Source organism: Ochlerotatus camptorhynchus, unplaced genomic scaffold (genome assembly GCF_037179485.1).
Source record: "Ochlerotatus camptorhynchus isolate MF236.1 unplaced genomic scaffold, CSIRO-AGI_Acam_v1.1 ptg000577l, whole genome shotgun sequence".
Lineage (NCBI taxonomy): Eukaryota > Metazoa > Arthropoda > Insecta > Diptera > Culicidae > Ochlerotatus > Ochlerotatus camptorhynchus.
The window spans coordinates 5,268,343-5,289,131 of NW_027041058.1; the positions used below are offsets into that span (position 1 = coordinate 5,268,343).

The 20,789-nt window shown below is 36.0% G+C and overlaps 1 protein-coding gene across 2 annotated transcripts in view; it reads right to left on the reverse strand.

The window, feature by feature from the left end:
* The window catches only part of east (enhanced adult sensory threshold), a 180,511-nt gene that overhangs the window by 97,346 nt on the left and 62,376 nt on the right, over positions 1-20,789 (reverse strand). The window contains exon 1 of one of the 2 annotated variants that reach the window (XM_065236859.1): positions 27-418. The exons of the other annotated variant lie outside the window; for it this stretch is intronic. The gene's annotated coding sequence lies outside the window, so the exon portion shown is untranslated. Of the gene's footprint in view, positions 1-26; positions 419-20,789 lie in introns of those variants that run through there. 2 annotated transcript variants of the gene reach the window in all.

Sequence of the window (20,789 nt, forward strand, 5' to 3'; positions counted from 1 at the left end):
TCTAAATACACAAAAATTGTACATACCGATATACTCTATGTACAATAGGTGCTGCTGGCTTTGGCCACTGTTGCTGCTGCTGCCTTTGGCCCGTAACACTCTCTCACACCCTAAGCCACCGCGACGCGATCGTCTCTCACACTCTCCCGGACTCGAACTTGGCTTATGTACATGCAAACAACGCACGGTACATGTATATAAGAAAAAATCTCATCGCCGTCAGCACAAACCCCGAGAGCCAAGTATTCGGAAAAAAAAGATGAACAAGCGAACGTAATAAAAAAATACTAACTCGAATATCCAATTTGTTCGAACCGAAATTTGTAGTACAGAAATCCATCCAACAAAACAGAAACGAAAATTGCTTGGACGATTTAGCTGTGCTGCTGAGCCGCAGAGAGCGATCTCTATACCAACAGAACGCTCATTTAACACTACGCCAATGTTGCCGAGCAAATTTTGTATTAAATGACGTTTTCACATTTTCCCTTGGTGTGAGTGCGAGTGGGAATGGCACGCGAGAGAGCGGTAGAGAGAATCCGTGTACGTATACGGGCCACAGGCCACCGATACTACCGAGAATGACGTGTAGTACAGGCGCCTCGCGATACCATTGTGAGCTTGTGTTTGGGTGTTGATTTCCATTTGGACACTGCCACAAATGCGGAAGATGCGTTTAGTGATGGAGCCCTACTTTACGACGGCCGAAAGGACACCGCTTATCCTTGTTAGAAAGCGGATGTGCTGCTTGGGGACGATGAGTATTCATTCGGATAATTGACAATGATGGTTGGTGTGCGTTATGCACGTGGTTAAATACATAAGCTGTCATTTTGAAGCATAAATGGTTTATGCTTCATGTTGAGAATACAATTCGCCATGCTGCTCCATCGTGCTTTGTTGTTGGTGGAGAAAATCGTCGTTACCTTCCCTAATAAAATTGTTATGGTTATTTTGCTAACCGTCGTGTTCGAGGTATCATCCAAACCTTTTGTGGAATAGTTCAATCGCTTAGGTTATCGTTCGTTTATGGTATTTTTTTTATTAGGGTTTCCTCATTACAACTTTCTATAAATGATTGAAAAGTCAATATCTTATGCGTGCCAATGATTTTTTTCTCCGTATAATGTGTGTGTCGTCATTAATTACAGCCTACTCATATATTGCAATGTTTAGTAAATCTTGTGCACACTTCAGCACTTTATACAGTTATTTTGATTTCAAAAGTAATTCCCAGTGAAACATTTATGTATGAACTTTATTTGCAGTTTGGTTGTCCATTTTTGTAAAACGATAACCCTTTATCAATTAAATTTGTATTAGGTGATTCCATAACTGGTCCCATTGTGTATATGGGATTTTGCCATAACTGGTGCATTGTTGGTTTGATTCTGTACAACATCTAAACAAACATTTATCCACAATACATGTCAAAAGCTCACCTATGAACTGTTTCATGCAAGCGCTTTTATGATTTATGAGTGACATTTGTACCTACAGGAATTCACCCAAACAATGTTAATTGTTGACATGAAAACCAATATTTCTTTTCAAACATGTTATCCATAAACTACTAAACGTGCCTCGGACAAGAACAACTGCTAGATCCTCCCATACTACAAAGAAAAACGAAGAGATCCCCATCATCCATATCCGTTTCCAAGCAATGATTTTCTCTTTGCTCGTTCTCTGGTTCTCTCTTCTGACTCCGCGTTGAAATTGAATGTGCCACGGCCAAGGGAAAGAGAATAAAAAGATGATGAATATTGCTTTTTCTTTTGCCCAAGCGACCTTTCACTGCAACATTCTAGTTGGGGTACTACTTAAACCTAACAATAAGAGGTGAAATGATAAACGACTTAGAAAGGTATCGCCTACACTGCCAAAGTTTCAACTCTGCACTCCTGCGTTATAAATTCTGATCACATGCATGTATGCCAAAACCAGTTTTCTTTTTATGTATGCTAAACAGCGAATGAACAAATAATACAAAAAGCTCTCTCAGCGTGATATTTCATACAATCACCATCGTCGAAAACATCCGAGAGATCGGGAGCAGCCGAAGTGAAAAACATAAAACGGCAGATTCTGGTCGACTACTGCGCCGTAACTTACTTGTATGGCGAGATGCGACTGAGACTGATCATGATTAGCATTCCTGAAGCGTGCAGGAAGACACCAGTTTGTAAACATTCCGTTTAAAAGCTCTGAGGAGCGCTCTGTTTACGTGGAGCAGGGCTTATAAAGCTAATACTCCATCATTCTCTCCTCCTACGCAGTGTCGAGAGCAGCAACAACTGGTTGCTTTAATGAACCTACTTGCAACGTGACGTAATTTGAGAAATTTTCCTGCGATAGACAAACGTAGTTACCCACGTAGTAGAAGCAAGTGCTTTACTGAGGAAAATGTTAATTTAATAAAACGATTTTCATAGGATTTGGTAACACGTGTACTTGGTACACAAGTACAACATGTAAAGCTAGAAATCGTTAATTGTATAACGTTAATAGGACAACCATTCAAATCTTCACCGGAGAATTAAATAAAGTCTCATTGTATACGCATATTTTAATAACACACGTTAACACTAACCATTAATTAATTACTGTTCACAAAGTTTGTTCGTACAGTGCTGAGCGGGAAATAGCAGCAAAGTTCAATTTTCATATTTACATACTAGTCAGCTTTGATAAACTACAGCAGTGATGTTCAGCTGAAAGCATATGGCAGGCTATATTGATAATTTCTACGTAAAGTGCGGGTCACAGTGAGGGGGTAGCGACAACGGCTTAGGGTGACAATTTAAGGGTCGAATTCAAAAAGTTTATGTGTAGCGACTTTCCACGAAATTCATTGTATCAATAATAAAACATTTTTTATTATCTTGAAACAAAATATTTTAGTTCACGAATCATGTAAAATATGTTTGCTATAAAACAAGTTGATATTTGGAGGCGACCCCGACGTAGTCGTTAACATCCATCACGCCAAAGTCATGAGTTCAAATCTCACCCCCGGACAAGTCACAAATGACCCAAGTGACCATAATAATAAAAAAAGTTGATATATTGAAGTTCAAGATCTCAAAAGATTTCCAAAGTCTCATTAAGACTTAAGAAGTTTTCCGAGTTACCAAATAATGGAAATTAAACGAAGGCTGCTATGGTGAACGCCATTGAGCTGAATGAGTAACAAGGTTTTAATTTTGGAAAGTGAAAGATTGGAACAAAACAATTCCTTTAGAAACCATTAGCTTGGAAAACAAAGTTAAGATGATGATGATGGTCCCACCTCTGACCCCTACAAAGGTTTGAGCTGGACGATTTATCTTTAAGATAATTGAGTATGACATTTTAACCAGGTTGGCAAACAAAATCGAACTGGTTTCAGTTACAGATATAGATTCCCTCTAAAGTTTACAGTTGCTTTTAAATTCTGTAAGTGTTGCTAAACGTTTGATATGTCTAGGCATCGAATTGAAAACATTTATTCCTTTATAATATAATGAATTTTGTGAAGCACAAGTCAAGAAATGTGGTGTTCTTATTTCAACCGCGTTTCTAGTATTATATCTATGAAAGTCACTTCCTCTTTCAATTCGATCACACAAATATCGAGGCAGCAAACCGTTAACTACTTTAAAAATGAACACCATAGTCAAATATACAATTCTTTGCTTCACCGACAACCATTGTAAGGCGTCTAACATCAAAGTTGAGGAAGTGAATCTATTACATCTCAAAATCAAACGCATTATTTTATTCTGCAAGCGCTGTAATCTCGATATTTGTGTTGCATTGGCCAGAAATAAAATGAAAGGGCAAAAGTCAAGATGAGGAGAGATGATTGATTTGTATAGCTGTATTTTACTGGCAATAGTTAAATCGTTTTTCAGTCGACATAGAATTCCATACTTCTTGGCAATTTTCTTGATGACATTGTCAATGTGAGAGTTGAACTTAAGTGTGTCATCAATAATCACGCCAAGATATTTAATCTCCCAAACGCGATCAATAGTCTCATCATCAATTACAACAGAGACGTTCTCATTTACTCGATTCCGCGAAATTACCATAAATTTAGTTTTACTTGTATTCAATTTTAACTGCTTATACTTCAACCATCTACTTAGAGAACGCAAATCTTCATTCAAGTGTAAAACGGCATCATCTAAATCCTTAGCTGCAATGAATAACACAGTATCATCTGCAAAAAGATTAATGTCGCAAAATCGTAAAACACGTCGCAAGTCATTAATATACATAATAAATAACAGGGGACCTAATACACTTCCCTGGGGCACTCCAAGGGTATTCCCCACGGGACTGGAAACAGAATCATTAAAAACAGTCCGTTGAGTTCTGTCAGACAAGTAGCTTTCAAACCATTTATATGCAGTACTCGTAATTCCAAAGCGCTTGATTGATCTTAACAATAAGGGCCTAGAAATTGTTTCAAAAGTGCGTTTAAGATCCAAAAAAACAGCAACAATCGTATCTTTACACTTCAAGTTATTTTTCCACTTCGCTAATACCAAATTCAACGCGGTTTCACAAGAATGACCTTCCCGATATCCCGATTGTTCTGGTATCAACAAACTATTACTATTTAAATACTCCAACAGCTGGCCTTTAACAACAAGTTCTAAAATTTTCTCTAATGTGTGCAACATGTTGATGGGACGAAACTCTTCGGCTTTAATCGTTCCAGCAACTTTTTGAATAGGGACCACTAAGGATTCCTTCCAAATTTGTGGCACATGTCCAGTTTGTAATGATTCATTAATAAGGTCCAGCAAGATGTGGCCAATGACATGAAAGCAATCTTGAATAACTCTAGCATTAACATTATCTACTCCAGCCGATTTTCCTAATGAAAAACAAATAACTCTAAGTTCATCTAATGTGATTGGGTGAAAAACTTCAAATCTACAACTACTATTAACTGGCTGTTTTATTTCGTCAGGTTCATCGACCAATTCAATAGATTGATTAATCAATGAAACGCTATCTACGAAATAATCATTAAACTTAGCAGCAATTACTTGTTCTGACTGTTCTAATGTGCCATTAAAAGTTATGGACCGCGGTTTGCAATTACTAGGTTTTAATAAAGATTTCAAAATTTTCCATAACTCTTTGCTGTTGTTTTGATGCTGATCAATCTTCCTTTGAACATATTCACAACGAGTTTTCTTTATCGATTGTGAATACTCATTACGCGCGATTGTGTACCTAGTCCAATGATTTTCATTATTAGATCTACAAAACTTTTTGTACAATTTGTCCCTTTTCCGTTTAAGACGCAAAAGATCCAAATTGTACCAGCTGTTCGAGTTTTTCAAAGAAACAAACTTTTGCTCAACTAGTTGATTGGTACACGTTTTCAAAGCGTTATTAATAACAGCTGTAGATTCATCTAAGTTACCGGCCGCGAATGGAAAATCCAGGCTTCTCTCAACAAGATTCGAAACAGATCTGAGATTGAAAAAACTGTCTTGAAGTTAAATGAACTTAAATTATAAAAATATGATTCAAAGGTTATTCCGAAGAGAACTTCTATGGAATTCTGATCATTCTGAAGAGATTTCCAAAAGGATTTTAAGGAAATGTCCAGTAGAATTTCAAAAAATCTCAGAGAAGAACTCAAAGAGAGCTCAGACCATAATTCCCAAAAATATTCACAACTCCAAGTAACTACTGACAAGAGTCCCAAAGCAATACTGACCATTTTTTTTAAAGGAATTCTGGCATTCATTTCAAAAGAATTGTGATAAGTATCTGAATCTGAAGTTGATATGATTCCAAGAGAATTCTAGGGAGAATTTAATAATCTTAATAGCGTCAAAGGGAGGTTATTTAGCGGTAGTTTTTAGTTGAATTTTATGGATGTCCAAACACACAACATCTGAGGATAGTGTCATGGGAGTGAGTATTGAAGATAATCCAACAGAGTTAAAAAAATATGTATAACAATTTATTAATCTAATAGGGGTTTTGAAAATGTTAAACGGAATTTGGAAAATAAATGGAGAATGGAAAAGTAAAAATTCCGATGAATTTTCCAAGGAAATTCTGACAAAAAATCCAAGGGTATCCTGAAAAGAGTTCCAAAATAATTCTGATCCAAGGGAATGTCAATCTGATAATAGCTGCAAAGGAACTCTAAGTCGAATTCTATTTCGGAGGATAGTTTCTTGCAAATCACGAGGAAGATTCCAAGAGACTTCTAAGGAGATTATCAAAAATCTTCTGGAAACGTTTCAAGAATACCTTTGAAAAGAGGATTTCAACCGAATTTAGACAGGTGTTGTTCCTAGGCCGGAAAATTTGGTGGATGTTTGGGTTCCTTAAATGATGTTTGTAACGAATTTCTAAATATGTGTTTAATAATAGAATAATAGGTTTAGATTAAAAAAGTTTTAGTTTTAAGTTACCAGTCTGTACGGCGTAGTCGAATACGGTGTGTAATAAATAAATAAATTAATCATATAATAAATAAATCATATAATAAATAAAAAAACATATAAATAAAGAAATCAATCATTCTAGACCTAATAACTGTTATGAAATTACAAAACACATTAAGCATCTTTGAAATGTTTGGTCAGTCTGCGGGCATACATTCCACTGAAAGCATTCAGCGTGCCGCACAAACTCACTCGGTGGCCAACATGTAGCTCACAGGCCGTTGGATGAGCACCACTGTACTACGGCTTCGCTTTGAAATTTTGTGATTTTGATGTGTTATGACCAAATAAGTTGAATTGTGGACAAAACTTCAAGCAGGGTTTTTTTTATAGCTTTCCTATTCTTAATTCATGAGTTTGACGAGCTTAGTACTGGATTATTTTTTAATAGGTCCTCCATCACTGGATGGATCGCTAATTTGGGGCTTTTTCATTAGTTTTTAAAATAGAATACTAACGGAAAACCCAGTTAAATTTCCAGTTAACCCATCGTCGAGTAGATAGTATAATCCATATCAAAATGTACAATTTCCGCACTGTAGACACACACTGTGTTTTCACTGAAGGTGTACTCGAGAGAGCTCTCAAGTGCACCTTACATGAAAACACAAAATTCATTTGGATTTAACATAAGCATTCTATATTAAAAAAAAGTAATGAAAAGTCTGATAAGAGCGTCCTGGGTCCTATGTCAATTCGCCTTTAAAAAAAATTAACTTGATTCGCTTTTTACTGCGACATCATCAATTAAATTTCCACAGACAGGCAACATGAAAGCGAAATGTAAGTTTGTTGATCGAATTCCGCGGAATGAAACGGAATTGCAATTTGAAATATGCAGAAAAGTTGATACATACTGACGCAATCAAGAAGAGGTGAGAGAGGGGTTATATTCCAAAACTCAATCAGTGATAGCCTTTCTTATGTCTCATCCTAAAAATACTTAGCAAAGCATGAGCATGAGCATGATTGACCGCCCACGGTTGCTACTCTGTTATTGCCAGATCAGCTGTAATTACACAGAGAATCAATACATGATGCTTGGGACTAGCAATCATCCTCAATGTGTAAAAATTGGTGATCTCAAACTCGGCAATACTAGCGCCGGCCGCACCACAACACAGGTCAAGAAAGGAATGGGTAGGAATGTGTTGACCTGACACTCGCTTTGATGGAAGCAGGGTTCGTTTTGGTAAATGATAAGCTGAATTGATGTCCTAACGATCATATAACGCAAAGGAGCTTGGGATTGAACCCACGATACTCTGCTCAGTGAGCAAAAACATTATCCACTAGGCAATCGAGCTCCTTTGTATTCACGTTAACAAATAAAGCGATTAACGAATCTTGAATGTGGAGGGGCTTGAGATTAAACTCATGATGTTCTACTCAGTAAGCGAAAATGGTCGCACTAAGGCCTAAGGCCTGGCCCCTCATTCCACATCACGATCGCGTTGTTATTGCAACCATTCAAAACCGGCCCCGACGGTGACGTTAATGATGATGTTAAGTTTCACAAAACACACGATAATCAAGACATGTGAAAAGGACATACAAACTTTTTGTAAACAAACCTTCTTATGCCCTTTTTTATATTAAAGGAAAGCTTAACGACCCATAAAAAATTACGTTTTGATTTGTCTAAAAACATTGGAAAAGAGATAGAAAAACTAAAAAAAAGTCTTTCCATTATTTTTCTAAAGAAAATGTACATGTAATTTTCTTTTTCACATCCATTTGGACTAGAGGCCAGAGTCCTATTACCTTCTGATACCGAAATGATTCCCTAACTTCGTTTCCTATAATTGAAAGTCGGCGATAGCTATTAGACCAGTGATCTTCAATCTCGCTTTGTGACCGAGTGAAAATTCTCTTTTTTCTTCAGTGGATTTTTCTGGGATTGCGCTAAAATCAATGGAATTGTCCAGAAAATCTCTTATCATCCCGCCGTTGTTTGCAGTGCAGTTTACAGTAGGAATTTATTTGAGTTTTTGTTATGTTTAAGATATTTGAACTGAGTTCTTTTAATATCCCTGATTTTCTCTGAAATATTTTTAATTTTTGAAACTTCTTGAAATTTCGCATTATTTTCCTGAATTTAACAAAACTGTCATAAAATTCTCGAAATTTATTTGAAGCTCTCAGAACTTTCCTGGAGTTCCCGCAATTTTCATGATATTCATGGATCCATTTTGAAGTTATCGGAACAGCCAAAATCACAGGCAACTTCCAGTAAAATATTTAAACTAAATTGAAGTTTTACAACAAGTTCTTGTAGTTTTCCTGAATTTAAATGGATATATTCTAGAAATTTTCTTGAATTTAATAGTTAAATTCTGAAAAATTCCTGAAATTTATGGAACTGCTCTGAGTCTATTGGAAATCAAGGGATAGTATCTTAAAACTTCCCCGTAGTTATGGACGTTTTTGAAGTTATCAGAAGTTCCTTGAAATTCTCGGAATTATCATGACATTCTCAAATCTATCAATCTCGCATTTTTTTATGTTAAAGGAAAGCTTGGCTACCCAAAAAAAAAACCCAAAAAATGTAGAAAATCTAAAAAAAAAAAGTTTTTGCAATAGTTTTCTATAGAATAATTACATATATATTTTTTTCACGCCTATTCGGACTCGAGACCTGACTCATAATACCGTCTGCTGCCTAAATTAGTTGTTTATCATCCAATCGAAATTATCTAACTTCATTTCCTAAATTTGAGAGTGGGAGTTAATTGTTCGATCAATAATCTTCAATCTCCCTTAAGTGACCGTGTGCAAGATCGCTGATCCAAGTACAGGAGACAATCTCGGCCATATTGTTGATAGTACCTAGTTGGGGTTATTACCTACGGTACCTAAATATTGATGGCAATATTGGGATAGTGAAATAAAGAGCCACATGTAAAAAGGATATACAAGCTTTTTGTAAACAAACCTTTATAGGCCCTTTTCTCGCCAACCAATGGTCGTTCACGCAAACCAGCAACATCATCGGGAAGGTGGAAAGTTTCCCCTACCCGGTGATGTTTATGATTTGCGACACCCACGCATGTGGGTGGCGAGAAAAGGGCATAAGAAGGTTTGTTTACAAAAAGTTTGTATGTCCTTTTCACATGTTTTTCTTGAAATGTTTCACCTTCCAACCAGGATTGTAGCTCTGGGTTTAGGTTGCAGCTCCCGAACAGTCATCATGGTACAAAATTGGACTCAAAAAACCGCAAAAATCAATTAATCGATTTTGTATATAGTTCAACTGTTTTTTTCCTGATTCGATAGGGAAAAAAAACTTACATGTAATTTTTTCAGGAATCCAAGGAAGAAAACTCATTTTTTATGAAAAAAAAATTTTTTTTTGGCGTTTGTGTACCCTTTATCAAAAATCCTAGATAATGTATATGTAAACATATTTTTTTTTCTATCTCATCATAAAAAAAAGAAGAACTCTCAACATATCTCAAACGTCGATTTTTGCAGTTTTTAGAGTCCAACCTTTTACCATGATGATATAGAAATTTTTTTTTTACACGAGCATTAAAAAGCAAATTTGAAGACAGTAGATTTTCAAATTTGAACATCTTTTTGTATTTTTTTTATATAAATCAAAACGTATTATTTTAGGAGTAGTAAACTCCCCGTAAATGGAAATAACAGAGTTTTCACAATTTTACTGAAATTCTCGGAACTTCATTAAAGATCCCGCATTTTTTTTTCTGATTTTCATGAAACTTCCAAATTATTTGAAGTTTTTAGGCCATTGTTCCTGGAGTATCTGTAATGTTCCTGGTAGATTTTCATAAATCGAGATTGTGTGAACAGCATTGCATTTGGCGTCAGATTATCAGCTTTAATAGCAAGCTATGGCTGTCAGTTGACTCGAATTATTTTCCCTGAAACGGCAATATAAGGGCCATTAATGAATAATGAAACAATTTGAAAGGGACCGGAGCTAATCATAAATGACGTCCCCACGGTAACTGGATAAAATACGAATGCTTACTGGTTTCTATTTACTTTGTTTCTTGTCATGTCATTCTGTTTATCCTTAGCCTACTGTGTTACAAAATCTCATCATTCGTTGTGAGTAATGTAGTATATATTTAATGTTTTTTTTTTTATAAATTCAAATTTAACTACTACTTCTTGATTCGTCGATGCCTGAAGGACGATCATCAGATGCATCCATGCGTAGTGCCTCAGAAATAAATGAAATAAATGAAATAAAATTACCTGCCTTGCTGGATGAATATAGTTTTGATACAAAAAATCGATGGTAAGATCTAGATGATTCGAAATAAGAGGTACACAATTGATTTGTAGGAGTCAGACGTCTGAAACAAAGTTATAAAGAAAAAAATCAGATTTAATCTGAAAGACTTATGAAGCATTTGAATACATTCAGCGAAGTGCTTTGATGGGAAAATACAGTGAAATTGGCGTTTAAATTTAGGATATAAAAAACTGTCAATGGATGCCGATTTTTTAAAATTTTTATTTTAAAAAGCTCATGATAAATTAAAAAAATTTGAAATGCTTAAAATAATGGACATTCAAAAATTGAATAAACATTTCAAACAAGAACCTTTGTAAATTGTTTTAACTTTTTGTTAAAACGGCTTTTTATGTAACTTATACTCAGAAAAAAAATGTTGAGACATTTTGAACCATTTCCTGTGAAAAAGAAAATACACAAAAAAAAACGTACCTACAAAAACATGATTTTTTTTACCAAAAGTTCTTGTTCTACATTTTTGGTCAACTTTTAAGTGTTTATATAAACATTTCAAAAGTATACATTTTTAATGAGATTTTCTTAAAACAAAATTTGAAAAATCAGACAAGGACATTATAAGAAATTTGGGTTTCAAAATTTTTTTCTTGATCTTTTTTTTTTAAATAAATGAAAAAAAAACTTTTTTTGATTATTTTTTCCTAAAGGCATAAATTTTCTCCGCAACTTTGTCCTTGACGTCATTTCGATCAGAAATGTCGTTTCCTTGCTGTGAAAATTTTCATGGGCGCCAGTTTGAAAAAAATTACACTATCAAGAATGGCCGAATTTTAACGAACACGGCGAATGAGAACGACTCAAATTTGAGGTTAGTTCACTCATAATCGCCAAAAGTGCAGGAACTCAGCGATGAGTAAATTTTCCTCATGTTTTTCCAGGTTTTTCCAGGATTTTCCAGGGAAAAAATCCCGAATTTGAGAAAAATAAAGATTGGATTCACTCAGTCTATTGGTACTACTCCGAGACTGAATAAAATTTTCATCAATTTCCTCATTTTCCGGCAGATTTTTTAGGTTTTCCACAGGAAACCATGCGACAAATTTTACTCATCGCTGAGTTCCTGCACTTTTGGCGATTATGAGTGAACTAAACTCAAATTTGGGTCGTTCTCATTCGCCGTGAACATGTTATTACGCACAGTTTCAAACAATTGCGCAAAGTTTCATACAAATCGGAGAATTTCGATTCAAAAATTAAATTATTTTTTGCTATTCTGCCTGGAACTGCTCAAAGGGTCTTCATTTCTCCCTTTCGCTTGATTATATTTAACATGTTCTACCAGGCGATATCAATTAAACTTACAAAAGTGTCGGAGAATTTCTGTATCCGAATCCTCCGAAGCTTTCAATCCAACCGACGCCATTTTTGATACTTTTACATTTTCGGGCACTCTGCACATATTTGATTAACTATCCCTAGTCTAAATCTGGTATTTTAGAATACTCATCTATCGATGTATCTTCACTGGCACAATAAACTTTTCATGATTAGTCATTCCAACATGACGATGAAATTAAAATTTTAACAATTGAAAACAGTTCGACAAGTAGCTATCTACACAAAAGATGATCAAAACAAATCTAACGGTCAACAATAGAAATATGCGCCTGGCTGTGGGTGAGGTGTGGCATCGTGACTGAGGAAATAATTTAGCTCTGGAGTATACTTAGGTGCAAATTGTGTAATAATGTAACTTCGATATAATGTAACTAAATAAAAAAAATAAGTTACGCTATATCGAGGTATGTTCAGTACATGCAAGGTGCTGAAAACCTCTTTAATAAATAATCAAACAAAAAATCAAGTAAGTTAACATGCTACATGTAACCTGTAATATGTGACATATTACACGTCACATGTTAAATGTTTCATGACAAATGCTCCATGTAACATGCTACATTGCTTTTTGTCTTAAATAAAAACTAAGCAGTGTCTGCTTTGCTATTTTTCTTCTTTACTTCCGTATGGAGTAAAAATATTGTATTAGTTTATGCCGATAAATTGTAAAGCCATTGGTTTCGCAGTATTGATTGTAAGAGGCCATCGTCGGCGATTTAATGGCCCATGTGTTAATGTTATATATGACATGTTACATGGTACATTAGGGTGGTTTAAAATATTGATTTTGTTCCACCAACTTCATACGATTTCTAATCAGGTTCTGATAATTCTACCAAAATTTGAAGAAGAATACACGAAACGAATACGAATACAATCCATAAGACAAACCACATAGGTCATATAAGAATGCATAAAAGGTATGTGTGACCGCTTATACATTTCATTTGAAACATGATCTTCATTAAATATTTGCAAGGCGTCTGCTTATTAGTTGACTTATACATTTTATGAATAATCAGCAATAGAAATTTGCCAAAAGGTATAAGGAGATTTCTATCCGTGTAGGTCTAAAATCCAGGCTACTATGGAAAAGTGGAAGATGAGTTTGCCCTGAAAGCAGTCAATTAATCATATCAGAATGCTATTGGCTTCGAAATAAATTAATAGCTAATTCCGTTGAAGCTCAATCAAAAAGTGGTCTTAACCAAAGATGTAGCTGATAAAATTTCCCATAAGAGCTGATAGCAAGCTGCAGCAAAGGGCTATCTGTTCTGCTTCTGCTTTAAACAGCTTAGTTGAAGACCACTTTTTGATTGTACTTCAAGATAATTGCTTATTAATTGATTTGATTAATCGCCTGATTTCAGCAGGGGTATTCTACAGCTGTCAAAATCCCTATATTTAGTTTGAATCCAACATGTCTGCGATTTTGACGTTCTGGTACCTATGTTATTTGACGTTTTGGTACAGAGTCTTATTCTGATTAAATGACAAAATGAACAGGTTGCTTCGATATTCCATCAACATGAAGGTTTCGAAATGTGGCTCAGTAATATTCAGGCGTAACATTTGATAACGGCACAAAAGCTTTTGTAAACACGCCCAATATTTGTATTGGTTTGTGTGAGCGTACTTCGGTTCGTGTGTAAAGGGCCTTACAACTTTTGTTTACAAAAGTTTTTGTGCCGTTATAAAATGGTACGCCTGATATCACCCTGGTTTTCAGGCCATCATCTTGCAGTATGACATAGTTGCCTGGATTTTGTTTGTCATATTATTTGCGTTAAGTTGTACACCAATGTAGCGTGCTGGGCAGTTGAGCATGTCAGATTTTTTCTCGTTTTTTCTTGATTTGTTTTCCATCTATCTTGTTTTCCAAATTGAGTACCAATGCTACTGACGCCAGAGAGGCAGCTCCCACCCCTTAACCCTACCTATTTTAACTTATCAATACATCATGGACCTGGGACCAACCACTTTACTTCCCTCCCGGAGGAAGGCATGACAAGAGATTTTATGCCTCAGATAATCCCGGCGGCGCCGACTGGGACTGAACCCAGACATGTGGGGTGAGAGGCAATCACGCTTACCACTACACCACCGGCGCTGCTAAAGCATGTCAGATGACCATCATCTTAATAATCCGTGTACGGCAATAATAGTTAATTATCCTGACGTTCAATTAAAAAAGTGGTTTTCAGCAAAGCTGTAGCTGAGAAAATTTCCAATAAGTAAAAAATTTCCCCATGGTGAACCAGGCGAACAAAAATTTTCAATTTCCCATAGTAATTCCCAGATAAACTTCAAAGAACCAGTGCAGTATCTGAATTAGAATTGATTGAGTGAGGTGGAGAAAAATTTATACAGTACAGAACATTGTATATACCTAACATCACATTTTTATAGCATTATATTTTCAAAAAATTCCATGACGCGTTGTCATTTCCACGACATTTCATGAAAAAAGTGTGTTTATGAACCAATAAAGTATTATGGGTAAAAAATTTGAATTGCAATTAATGAAAATCTAGGTAATTTGAAGTTTGTAATACTTATTTATATTTTATATACACTGAAAATTGCAAGATAACTTTATTCTGTATATCCAAAAAATGTTGGAACGGGAGGGAGCATCAGGGCATCATAGTAACTGGATAATGGAGTAGAGTGTAAACCGGAGTCTAGGAGGGGATGTGTACTGTCCTTTTAGATAGTTACATTTCACTCCAACAGTTACAATGAATTATACGCACTCTTCTCAAACAAACCATCCCGTGGAAAGCTTAACATGTACTATGAATTTCGTTATTCATTTTTTGGATCATATTGTTAGAGGGAGATTCTCTTATTCCTGTGGGTATCGCGTAAGTATCTCTACTTACGGAGCCGTCCAACTCTTTTTGGCCCTTCATACAAAAGTACGTTCAATTCAGAATGATGACGAAATTCGATCTCGCTGTTGAGTGGAGCCGCATGCAGGGCAATACCCATACATACATATATTAGACTGATGCAAAATTTGAAATTTTCGCTCCACAGTGCTCAAACGGTTCCAATTTGGGCCCTGATTAGCCTCCCAAAATTTGAACTCATTTAGTGAGAAACTGGCTTGGCACAAACCATTTGAAGTTTATATGGGAATTACTATGGAGAAACCATAATTTCGGTTCATATCTATCTCAAAATTCACCAGGTTACTATGTTTTAGAAAATGATAGCTGAGCTTGTTGAGCTCAGCTACAACTTTGTCAAAGACCACTTTTCGATCAAATGTAAAGAACAAAAATTATTAATGATTCAAGTCACTGATGTCTTATGATTATGCTCAATCAACTGTTCAGCAGGCAACATTGGTGTTTATGGCGCAGAGAATAGAGGACAAAAATCATGACTACTATGTCACACTGCAAAATACAGTGTTGCCCATAATACAGTTGCTTAATCTTGCCATTAGATTATCAATCTCTTAAACAATTAATAACTATTTAATTTGACGTTTGGCTGAAAAACGGTTTTCTGCAAAGTTGTAGCTAATAAAAATTCTCATTAGAAAAGTAAAATAATTTGTTAACAGTACAATATGTAAAAAAGGCTAGAAGACTATGAACAAAAAGTTTTGTTTTCCCATTGTAATTTCCATGTAAACTTCAAATGGTTTGTGCCAAGTCAGTTTCTTATCAAATGAGTTTAAACTTTCGGAGGCTAATCAAGACCAGATTCGGAACCGTTCGAACACTGTGGATCGAAAATTTCAAATTTTGCATCAGTCTAACATACATACAATGACAGATTAATTATTCATGGATTTTAAATGTGTGAGCGTTCGGTATTCAAAATATAGTTATATTTTAACTAATTTAAAATTTGCTCTGAACTCTTTAAAAGGTTGCGGTGGAATTTTCTAAAGCATTTCCTTGTTTTGTTTTCCGTCGATCTTGTTTTCCGTGCTGAGCGCCAATGCTACCGACGCCAGAGAGGCAGCTCCCACACCTGGACCATACCTATCGACCCATCAACTAATGAACCGAGGACCAACGGCTTTACTTTCCTTCCGAAGGAAGGCGTGATCAGATTTTATGCCTCAGAACATCCCGGCGGCGCCGACTGGGATTGAACCCAGGCCTGCTGGGCTGAAAGATAATCACGCTTACCACTACACCACCGGCACCTCTATAGCATTTCCTTTAGATTCATTCCTCTTCACAGCGTTCTTTTTAGAAATACTTTAACATAAATTTAAGATTCTCCCTGAGAGTCCCTTAATTTCTGAATAACAGTCCAGAATTATCTGCGGTACACTCCACAAAATTCATGAAATTCATGATTATTCACAAGAGTTTACAGAAGCTTTATTCAATAATTCTAATTCTAATTCACCAAAATTCTCATACAGTTCCTCTCAAAATTTTATTCAAATCTATCACAGAATTACCTTAAAGTTTTTATCTAAATTTTTCAGAAAATTCACTTAGAATTCTTATTAGAATACTATAAAAATTCTTCTCGAGATGCCTTTGGATGGATCACATCATTCGTGTGGTTTAAAAAGGCATATATTACCATTATTTGGCTTTGCAACTTTATTTTGATATTTTGCCTTCTATAATCTCTTGAAAATAGGTCTACATAAGGCTCTCCCTAAAATATTAGCCATGCGTTGCCCAAAACTAATGAACTATGCAATAAATTCATTTTAAAACCTTCTGAGAACTCCTTTGGAAATGCCGTTTCAAAATTCGATTCCCTTGATAATTTTTACGAATCCTGAAATCCTCTTCACAACCGTTATGGAATTTCCAACAGAACTTCTCAACAATTGTACTCTGAACTTACACAATTGCTTTCGAGTTCTAATTAACACTCTCTTAGAGCTTTTCCCAAAACTCCCTTGGAAAGTTTCTTTGAACTACCTCTTGAATTCATTCTGAAATCTTCTCAACATTCTTTTTAAATTGCTTTTAAAGTGATTTATACAGAAAATCTAGTCCATTCCAAGGTTCTTAAATTTTTTTCAAGGTTCAGAGTGTTCTTTTTTCTCGGGTTTTCATCGAAATTCACGGACTTTTCCCGATAATAGCTAATTATTGAATACCAGTTCTTAAATCCACGGAATTATGCCCACTCTCCAAACATAGTTGACTAAAGGCGTAGCATAGATCCGGCTCAGGAAGGAAAAGGTAGGAAGTTTCCCATGAATATGCATGCTTTTATGAATTTAAACCCCTTTTTCTAAAATCTGTTCTGTAATAAATAAGAAATTATATTATGGTTAAAAATCAAAAGCCAGTCGTAAGGAGAGAGGGGGGTTTATGTTGGACAAATTTTGCATGACATAATTAATGAACGCTTCCTAAGCTTGATATCGATTACCGTTTCTTGGAACTGGCCTGCGATTGATTAACGAAATAGGAACATCTTGCACCAGCTATGCACCCCGAGCAAGTGTCGATAATTACCCGATAACATAACATATGAATTTACCTTAACCCCCCGTTCAATGCTGGTGGTGTAGTGGTGAGCGTAATTGCCTCTCACCCCAGCAGGCCTGGGTTCAATCCCAGTCGGTGCCGCCGGGATGTTCTGAGGCATAACATCTCTGATCACGCTTTCCTTCGGAAGGGAAGTAAAGCCGTTGGTCCGCGGTTCATGAGTTAATGAGTCGATAGGTAGGGTCCAGGTGTGGAAGCTGCCTTCCTGGCGTCGGTAGCATTGGTGCTCAGCACGGTAAACAAGATCGACGGAAAACAAATCAAAGGAAAAAATATCTTACCTTATATTGGTATGCTTGTGGTATAAAACCTTGTTTTGATACTATACAATTTTCGAAATATTTTAAATAAATACCAAATAAAATCAAATAAATACCAAAATAACATAACGTGATCTTCCACTTTATAAACAATAACACATAGCAAAGTTATTAAATTGGTATTAGCAGATCTTTTAAATAACAAATTATCGCGTAACACGAGAAAAGGGCCTATCAATATTGATTGATGAAGCTAACATTCTGTTGAACTGTGCTGTGAGCATAACATTTTATTCCGAAGTCGTAAGGTTGTGCGCCTTTCATGCTTGGCTTAAGCACAGTAGGAGAGACTAGACACATTTGATCCCCTCTTGGTATCATGAAATCGTGAGCAGACTATGTTCAGGAAAGTTTCCACAAAATTTCGTCTAGACGGAAGTTACTGTTATGGTGACATTTGTGTATATTATGTATTTTTGAGAGCAGTTCGTATGTTTTCACTTCTTTAGACTTTTTTTAGCCAACATGAAAATTATTTATAACTTTTTTTTCATTTTCAACCAAAGCTGTAAGAAGAATCAATTATAATTATTTAATTGGTGATGTATCTTTTGATTTATTGTATAGGGCAAGGCGTCCAAGGAGGTTTTAGTGCAGTAAAAAATCCCACACACTGTGTCACCGCGACTGTGCGCCCAGTCGTCAAGGGGTGGCATGATGGCCTTTTGAAGGTTTCTTCCCTGCCAATAAAAAAACACACACACACATTTAAATCTGATGTATTAGTGTGAAAATTAAAATTTGGGTTTAGGGTACCTGATCCACTAGAATTTTCACACATTACATCACGGGATGTGTGTAACAATTAATATTAAAAAAAAAATGTCATAAAATGGGGATCATGTTTTCCCTAATTTTCCTGCGTTTCCAGGCTTATTTAAGAAAAACTTACTTTTATATAATGTCAGAGGCTTTAGAGATTTAGAAAAACAAAAATCATATGAAATGTTCCTGAATCCCCTCTTCCTTACAAAAATTTCATCTCATCAAAGGGGGAAGTCTCCCCCAATTTTTCAAAATACACATCTTTCAGGAAAAACTTTGTCTTGGGAATATATACATAATATTGGAACCTTTTGGATATTTATAAAACTTACATATGATATTTACCTGTGAGCCTGTGCATCAACTTTCGATTTTTTCTCTGAGATATATACAAAATCACAACAGGAGATCAAGTACACGTGTGTCCACTCTCCCCTAGTACCACCACTCATAGTTGACTTCCGCTTCAAACCAACAATTATCCTCCTCCCGCCTTAGGATACAATCATCTTTGTCCAATCAATCGAGCAATTAGCACCAAAAGTTCAAACAATTTACGTGTCATATGCTGAGCGTAAAATGCCCAGTATGCCAGAAGGTGTACTGCAAAGGAGTGCGAACCGGCATAGACCATATCGACGGACGCTTCTTCGTGTGCTACTCGGACATCTTCTATGAATTTCGATTGCGACCCACTTTGTGAAATGCCAAAAGCTCGCGACCCACCAATATTGTATAGGGGACACACACTTGAATGAATTCCCAAAACTATTTTTTTCTGAAAGATGCTTAAAAACGCACTTCTAAAAAATGGGGGAGACTTGATCCCCCTTTGATGTTATATATAGCTTTAAAGGAGAGTGGACTCAATTTTCTTGAAGCTCGGACATGATATAAACATACACTCCTAAATTTACAGTTTTTTAAAATTTGCCAGAAAGCATAATTTTGGGTCACTTGATCCCATAGGCCCCCTTTTATGATATGCATTTGAATTTAAATTAAACACGCATCTTAACGAATGTTTGAAAATTTTGGGGAATCAGGTATCCACAAAAGGAGTTTTTTTTTCACATTAATATATCACTTAAACCTGACCTGTGTGAACCTCAAGTGTCATGAAAAAGATCGATAAAAATGTTTTATGTTCAAGTTTCAAGTTTCAGCAATTATGAAAATTTTGAATAGAAATAGGGAAAATGGATGTAATGTCGGCCTAAATGCCCTTAATTTGGGCATACATACATAAATTTATTTCCCTTTCGAAGGAAGGCGTGATCAGAGATGTTATGCCTCAGAACATCCCAACGGCGCAGACTGGGATTGACCCCAGAACTGCTGGGGTGAGAGGCAATCACGCTTACCACTACACCACCGGCGTCGCTATTTAAATTTACCCTGAAACCCTGATTTTGATTCACTCTGAAAGACCTATTGAAATCACCCCCACCCCTCCCCCCTTTGGAAGTCAACTTTTTTTTTTTTTTTTTTTTTTCCTTGGTTTGTTTTTTCCGTCGATCTTGTTTTCCGTGCTGAGCACCAATTCTACCGACGTGCCAGGAAGGCAGCTCCCACACCTGGACCCTACCTATCGACCCATCAACTCATGAACCGGGGACCAACGGCTTTACTTCCCATCCGAAGGAAGGCGTGATCAGAGATGTTATGCCTCAGAACATCCCGGCGGCGCCGACTGGGATTGAACCCAGGCCTGCTGGGGTGAGAGGTAATCACGCTTACCACTACACCACCGGCGCCGTTGGAAGTCAACTTGTTCCAGATGTTAAATCCAACTTTCCCCGTTTTCTTATGACTTTCTTCAAGAATTTCTTCTAAGTACCTCCAGAAGTTTCTTTCGATTTCCTCAAAAATTTTCCAGACATCCCTCGAAAGTTTTTGTTAACTTTCTCCGGACTTATCCTGATAGTTATTTTCAATATTTCCCTAAAAGAATCTTAAGGCCACTCCTGGAAATTTATTCAAGTTTTCTTGGAATGTTTAGCACAACTTCCATCTTTTGCATAAGCTTGTTCTAGTATTATTGAGATATTTTTTACGACTTCCACCAGAAGAGTACTGCAACTTCTCCTGGAAGTTAAATCCGTTTTTTATAGAC